This window comes from Arachis hypogaea, chromosome 1 (assembly GCF_003086295.3).
Source record: "Arachis hypogaea cultivar Tifrunner chromosome 1, arahy.Tifrunner.gnm2.J5K5, whole genome shotgun sequence".
In the NCBI taxonomy this organism is placed as follows: Eukaryota; Viridiplantae; Streptophyta; class Magnoliopsida; order Fabales; family Fabaceae; genus Arachis; species Arachis hypogaea.
Window position 1 is genome coordinate 104,871,466 of NC_092036.1, and position 8,563 is coordinate 104,880,028.

An 8,563-nucleotide genomic window follows, 5' to 3' on the forward strand; every position below is an offset into this window, starting at 1 on the left:
TTCGGAGTTTTTGAGCTTTTGGGGAGTTCTTGGAACCTTTTTTGGAGGCTGGCCATTCGGCCATGCCTAGACCCTTTGTTCTTATGTATTTTCAATGGTAGAGTTTCTACACCTCATAGATTAAGCTGAGGAGCTCTGCGGTTCTTCATGAATTAATGCAAGTACTATGGTTTTTTCATTCGATTCACACCTACTTCTTCTCCAAGATATACTCTTATACTTAATTCAGTTAAATCAGACTGAAGGGGTGACCCGTGACAATCACCCTCTATCTTCAGTACTTGTTTAGCCAAGATACGCGTGCCTGACAACCACAAAGCGGTCTACATGATGGTCAACATAGTCATTGGACGACAGCCGGAGTATATTCTCTTGGGTCTCTAATCAACGATTCACATCGTCTCTCCTGACAACAGAGCATCTAAATCTGAGATTAGGATCTTCGTGGTATATGCTAGAACAATAGACAGCATTCCTGAGATCTGGAAAGTCGAAATCTTGTCCGTGGTATTTCGAGTAGGATCTAGGAAGGGATGACTGTGAAGAGCTTCAAATTTGCGAATGTTGGGCACAGTGACAGTATGCAAAAGGATCAATGGATCTTATTCCAACGCTAGTGAGAACCGACAGATGATTAGCCTGCGATAGCTGTGCCTGGTATTTTTCATTCGAGACGATAAATCCGACATTTGATTAGCCGTACAGAGACCGTGGCCGGACCATTTTCATTGAGAGGATCATACAGCTTGCCATGGAAGTAGGGGTGTTTAAATTCAAACCGATCCAAATTAAACCACTCATCCAATCCAATCCAAACCAAAAATCGATTAAAACCGCACTAATTCGGATTTGATTGGATTCTATTTTTTGCAAATCGCTGGATCGGATCAGATTTCGGATCTAATTTTCATAACCGATCCAATCCAATCCAAACCGCACAATGTACTATAATATTATTATTTTATTATTATATTTACAATTATACTTATAACATGTTCAATTTTTTGTACATTTTTATATTATTCATGTATTATTATTATTTAATAAATATTTTATGTTCAAAATGTTATTTATTAATTATTTTAACTAATCTATAATTTTATTTCTATTGTTATGTTATTGTTGGCATTTTAAGATATTGTTAAAACTTGTTATATCATCGTTGATTATTTAAAATTTGATGTTGAGACTTGTTATATGTATTTAATTTTTTTAATTTATAAAACCACAAATCCAATTCAATCCAAACCGGTTGAAATTGGATCGGATCAGATCAAATTTTTTTAAAATTAGCATCCAATCCAAACCGTACCGCAAGTAAAATTAGTGTTCGGATCGAATGAGTTTTTGACTCAAAACCGATCCAAACCGCACCGTGAACACCCCTACATGGAAGGGAGCACGCATGATTGGATGAAGACAATAGGAAAGCAGAGGTTCAGGAGTAACAAAGCATCTTCAAACGCTTATCTGAAATTCCCACCAATGAATTACATAAGTATCTCTATCTTATTTTATATTTTATTTATCTTCTAATTATTAAAAAACACATAACCATTTGAATCCGCCCGACTGAGATTTACAAGATGACCATAGCTTGCTTCAAGCCGTCAATCTCCATGGGATCGACCCTTACTCACGTAAGGTATTACTTGGACGACCCAGTGCACTTGCTGGTTAGTTGTGCAGAGTTGTGAAAAGTGTGATCACAATTTCGTGCACCAGTATGTTAAAAAGTTAGTAATCCTAATAAAAAGATTGATGATTGATGATTTTGAAGAGGATAATGAATGTGAATTATTGAATGAATGAAGGAAGCAAATTTGGATTATGTGTTGGTGTAAATTTAGTGGTTTTAATTAATGCAATATGTATTTGAGTTGATGAATGATGATTATGTTGAATGATGATTTTGTTGGTGTTTGATGATGATAATATATTATGATGAATATATGTTGTTGATGTGTGTTGTGGTGAGAGTTTGGCTATGATATGAAAGTAGTTATGTGTATGGTGGAGAATTGATGTAGCTTTGGTAAGATTTTGGAAGGTTTGGAATGGAAAGTTTTGAAAGCTTTGAGGTTTGGTACTTTTATGAAAATTTAATTTTTAATAAACTTCGGTGATTTATAACTTAAGCCTCAGTCTTTAAATTTGAATGAAACCTATTTCAAATTAAAGATAATTTCAAGAGTTTTAAAATGGTATAAAGTTTGTGAAAATCTGAATTTTGTAGAGGAAGTTATGGACGTCGGAAGTTAGGTGCAAAAAACTATTTTCTGCAAACTTAACATTTTTCTGGAAACTGGATTGGATGCATACGCGACGCACGCACACGACGCGGGTGTTGGCCTCTGTCTAGCACTTCCTCGTATGCAGCGCATAGCTGCGTACACGGCATGGTCCAATTTTACCTGCATGCGTGCGCACACTCCCCTGTTTTGCTCCAAAACTCTATTTTTCACGGTTTGACCTTCCCGACAAGCTTGTAAACCTCTGAAACTATTGTTTTGATGAAAACTCATTATTTTTGAACTATTGAACAATCCTCTGATGTTCCAAACCTCTAGAAACTCTTACTAAAATGTATTAGTAAGGTTTTAAGTCACGGAGTAAGGGTTAGCGAGTTGAAGAAGGGGATACCTAATTTGATGAGACGATAAAGGCAATTAATGAATGAGATGATAGTGAAAGAGTTTGATTGAAAGGATGATGAATGATTATGTTTGAGATATACGTGACCGTGTAAGACGCAGTGGTGTTATCCACTTGCTCCGGGTATAAATTGAGAATGAATGGATGAATGAGAGTAAATTGTAATGATAATGAAAATGTGTTTCTGTATGTGACTCCGGGTAAGATGCAATGGTGTTATCCACTTGCTCCGAGTAAGAGTCAACAAGCTGGGTAAGATGTAGTGGTGTTATCCACTTGCTTCAGGAGAGTTCGAGACTTCGGGTAAGATGCGAGGGCTGTGTTCTGTCACCACTTGCTCCGGGTCGAGAACTATAACACCACTTGGATAAGAGGTAGTGGTGAGGTTGTCCCCTACTTCTGGTACGCGGATAAGATGCAAGAGTTGCGGTGTTGTCCCACATGCTCCGTGTTTGGTGTTTTGTCCAGAGTTTGCTACCAAACATGTCGGGTTTGGCTTTATAACCGACAGATGAGACTCATCAGCTATAGGACATGCATACATCATATGCATATGTTTGATTTGCTTGTTTGTGCATTAATTGGGAGTGCCTATGTGAATTAGTATGACTAATTGTTATACTTGCTACTTGCATTACTTGTACTCTAATTGTGTTTGCCTTTGTTTGTTTGTTTGTCTGTGTGGTTCCACTGGAGTTGGGAGGATTGGAGGAAGGTGAAGGAGTAAGGATTTTGGTTAGAGTTAGAAAACTACCCCTGTTTACGATTTCTATTTTAATTCTTTAAGTTTTATTATTTGAGTGTCGGAGTTCTAGGATTGCCTCTAGCTTTTTCGGGACCTTATATACTATTTATGCGGGCACCGTTACCATGCTGAAAACCTTCGGTTTTCATACCATATATATGTTGTTGTTTTTAGATGCAAGTCGAGAGACACCTCGGTAAGCGTTTGGAGTTCATTTTGCAAGCGAAGTGCTATAATTGGGACACTGTATTTTGAGATTAGGCTTTATATTCTGTATTTAGAATCTCCTCTATATGTATATCTTTATTTTGTCCCTCTTAAAGGTCGATGTGGAGAAACAAGTTGTTGTTTTAATTTGTTTTAGGATATTTTGGGTTATGTATATCTAGGTATTTATACTCCGGCCAGCCTTAACTTCGCAAGTTGAGTCAGCAGTTCGGTATCTTGTAACTCTTGGCATTCTACTCTTTATATACTTATGTATTATCCTTTTATGTTTTCTCAGTTTACGTTCACGCGAGCAATACGCTTTTATTTTTGTGACTCTTGCTTAAGCTTTCTTTCAAGGTTCCTCGAATATATATTCATCTCAACTATACTATGTATATATATATATATATATATATATATATATATATATATATATATATATATATATTATTTTTAGAGGTCGTAGTACTTCGCCACCTCTGCTTTACGACTTAAGCGTAAGGTTCTGTGTGATAGGGTGTTACAAATGCCATAATATGACGACTTGAAGAGATGTTGACGTTTCTTTTCCTTGTGATATACCCGTTATCTCGTAACATATTATTCTCATTAAATGATAATAATGGTATTGATTCTTTTCCAAAATAATACTGTTACCTATTGTGACGTGTTTATTTATAAAAAATCTTCACTTGTTTTAGTTGGATTGATAAATAAAGAGCAATTGATAAAGGTTATTTGAAAAATTAAAAGATAATAAATGCTTCACTATCAAAAACTACATCATTTGTATGCTCATGTGGCAGCAATAAAATACACACCACTGTAGATAATAAAATACATGTCCACCGTTCGTTATCATAGAGGACCTAATTGATACTATTCTTCAATGAGTGATTAGTCCAAGGTCGAAATTCTCGAGGATCTAATTGTCAATTTACTCTTAATTTTTTATCTCTTCTTAATTTTAGTATTTTGCTTTAGTTTTTCACATGACAGAGTTTTACAGTATAGCAAATACGAGATACCTAAATGTCAGGGTAAATTTTAGAATGATAGGTTTAACATTGTTTATATAATTTTCTATAATGTTTAAAAATATTCTAGATGGTCTCGAAATATTCTAAAATACCACGAAAGGTCTTAGAATACTCTAGAAGATTCTAGAAGACTCTAGAAGGTCATAGAGTATTCTAAAAACGTGTAGATATATGTAGAACTATGGACTTGAGGAGTTGAAGAAGCAACTCAAGAATCTGTTAAATACTAAGTTCATCCGTCCATCAAATGTACCATATGGCACACCAGTCTTGTTCCAAAAGAAACATGATGGCTTGTTGAGACTATGCATCGACTATCGAGTACTTAACATGGTAAACATCAAGAACAAAAACCATATTCCTTTGATATCCGATCTATTTGGTAAGCTTGGTAGAGTCAAGTGGTTTTTAAAGTTTGACTTGAGGTTTCACCAAGTGAGAATTGTTGATGGTGATGAGTTTAAGACCACGTGTATCATGAGGTATGGATCGTATGAATGGTTAGTGATTCCTTTTGGATTAACCAATACTCTTGCAACATTCTATACTTTGATGAATGAGATCTTTCATCAATACCTTGATTGGTTTGTAATGGTCTACTTGGATGACATGGTTATCTATATTAATATCTTGGAGGAACATGTAGAACACTTACGAACCGTATTCAAGATCTTGCGAGAGAATAACATATATATGAAGAAAGAAAAGTGTTCTTTCGTAAGGGACAAGGTCAACTTCTTGGGACACATAATAAAAGATAGAACTTTATGCATGGATTAAGAGAAGGTGAAGGTTATCAAATAGTGGGAGCCTCCAAACAAGGTGTCTGAATTGAGGTTATTTCTTGTGTTGGATAACTACTATCAAAGGTTTATCAAGGGATACTCCGCCAAAGCTGCACCATTAATCGATCTTTTCAAGAAGAATCAATCTTGGGATTAATCAGAGGAGTGTCAAAAGGCTTTTGATGAACTGAAGACTACTATCATAAAGGGACCGGTACTAGATTTGTCCAACTATTCAAAGGTGTTTGAAGTCTATAATGCTTCTGACTACACTATTGGAAGGGTTTTAATGTAAGAAGGACATCCTATTGCCTTTGAGAGCTGTAAGTTGAATAATACAAAAAGGTGATATACTGTCTAGGAGAAGGAAATGACTGCATTGGGTGCATTGATTGAGAAGTTGGCGCCATTACTTTCTTGGTTCACATTTCATTGTCAAGACAGACAATGTAACTACAAGCTACTTCTATACTCAGAAGAAGTCAAGCCCTAAACAAGTTAGGTGAGAACATTTCTTAGCTGAGTTTGATTTTGAATTTGAGTACAAGTCCGGCAAGACTAACGTGGTAGCAGATGCACTGAGCCACAAGGATGAGTTGGCAGCCATTTTCACTGTCGTGGAGCTTGGCGGTCATCGTCTTTGTCCTACCTTTTCTCAACTTCTCCTACCCTTGATCTGCTTCATGCCTTTGTCTCAACCGTCTAGTCGGTCTCCGTTGCTACTTCCCCTCGCCATCGGTGGTGCCTCCTTGTTGTCCCTATTGGTCGTCGTTGCTAGGTATGTGGTTGTTGATGTCGTTACATCTGCTTCTGCTTTAGCCACTCACAAATTGGGACTTGTGATTGGAGCTCCTAAGTTATGAATTATGCAGGTCAGGAGCTCCCTAATTTGAGTTTCTAGTCACTGTTTCTCCCTTAATCTAACTATTTCATATATTTTTTTCTTAAATTTTATTTCTTTTAGGTTTAGCCTATTGATTTTGGTTGTTTATATTGTTGAATTAAACTTGAATGCGTAACTATGTAGTGCCCCTGATTTGATTATTTTATATTGTTATAAGATAGAAATAAAAATTTTAAAATAAAACAGCCAAAAGAGTGGTTGACATAAATCAAAATATTGACATAGCAGCACAATGTTATTAATGATGTGCAGTTGAATTAGAACTGCAAGTTGAAATTGAATGTTCAAGGGTTGATTTGTTGTATTCTTTTATACTACATGCTACATGATGCTTTTATTGTCTTTGAGTGTGTTTTATATTGTCCTAATTTAGACTCTTAAAATGTTTAATTATAAGCACTTATTGCATAGTTATTGAGGATTTGAATGTACTACTTCTTATAATTTCTACTATTATTTTAGTTTATGATGTATTTTTGGGTTGACATTGTTAATTTTGAAATTGTATTTTAAAGAATCGTAATAGGTAAAGTCGAGTCTAGGTAAGCTCTATGAGTTTACTTAGACTCGCAAATTTGACAATCTTGATATGAAATTTTCCAAATCTTACCTAATTATAAGAAATTTTATTAGTGTTATTGTGGCATTCATTGTTCTTGTTGGCTTCTTGGAGGATCGTTTCTTTTCAAAATCAGCAAGCATAAAAATCTTCAACTTATTCCTTGTTCTATTACATTAGAGTATTGTTGATGTTCTGTTGCATTATAGTTTGTTCATTGTTACTCTGAGGGTTATCTATTAGGAATTAGGATGAGCTTTTAGATCTGTCTTGATTCAATTGCAACTCAAACTATTTGAAATCTTGAGTTGAAGTGCTGCATTTAAGATTGGTTTCTATATCCATACATTAGAACTATATGGAGGTGTTTGATTTTTTAACAGCTTCATATGGAATTCCACCAATACCCGCCAAGACACCGTGCAAAAGAATGGAGGCTAGTTTAAATCATCTCTAAGGCCATGGAGTTTATTCTCAAGCTAATATAGTGATGTTCAATAGTCACTATTCTATTAGAGAGATAATTAGTTAAATATTTTTTTTGTTAAAGTTGATTAAATATTTATTAATATGTCTGTTATGTGGAGTTTGAGCATAAAAAGTTATAGAAGTGGCATTTATTAACTTTTGGATTTTAAAAAATGAGGTCTAAGTGACATGATATTTTGTAAGAGAAAGTGCTTATTTTGTTTTAGTGTTTTATTGTAACCTTTCAACTTTGAATTTGATGGAAAATTAAAGATTAGGTTGGACTATTTACCGATTACCATTGATTATTCTATATCCAATTCCAAAGCTTGGACACTCGATGGTAATACTTGAACCTTGGCTTCATTCTATTTGGAAAGCATTGAAAGTTATACTTGGAAGACAAAAGAATAGTTCTACTGTTAACTATAATGGATCATTGTCTTTAGATTGCAAAGTGAACATTTCTTTGGCAAAGCTTGAGTTTGAATCCAATGCTATTTTAAGGTGTATATGTCAAAACTTATACATAATTGTATGTCAAATTTACAATGTGTACAATGTTCTGTGAATAGATTTCTACTAATGTTTTTTTTCTACTTCAATTACAGGAGAAAAGTTGAATTGTTCACTAGACCGAGAATTTTTTAAATATACGAAGAGATTACAAATATAAAGAATTTTTCTATATATGCCAAGTTTAATAATATTAATTATACTTAATTCTTAAAGTTGAAATATACGCTATCATTCCTTATGTTTTAATTAGATTACTTGTGAGGAGAGAATAACAGTAGTTGATTTTGATTTTATTTTTTCTTTTTATTTTACCATTTTATTTTGCAATTGAGCATATCTTGAGTGAAAATCTACTTCTTGGCTTTGATTCAAGATTTTCAGGTTCATGCTACACCACTGAGTGAGTAATGAACATTTTATTTTATGTCTTTTTAAATTAATATTTTAAAATGTAGAGTATTTTGTTTAGTTTGATATATTCATTTTCATGTACTTTAGTATTTTAAGTAAGTACCTTGTTGACTTCACAACCTCTTTAGATATAGTAGTTTTGTATTGTTTAATATTTTGAGTAAATAATTTACAAATAAGTGTTTTTTTTTTGTTAACATTTTGGAAGTATCTACAAGTTTAATATTGGTTATTTAGTATTTTTTTATGTTAATATCTCAAGTTTAG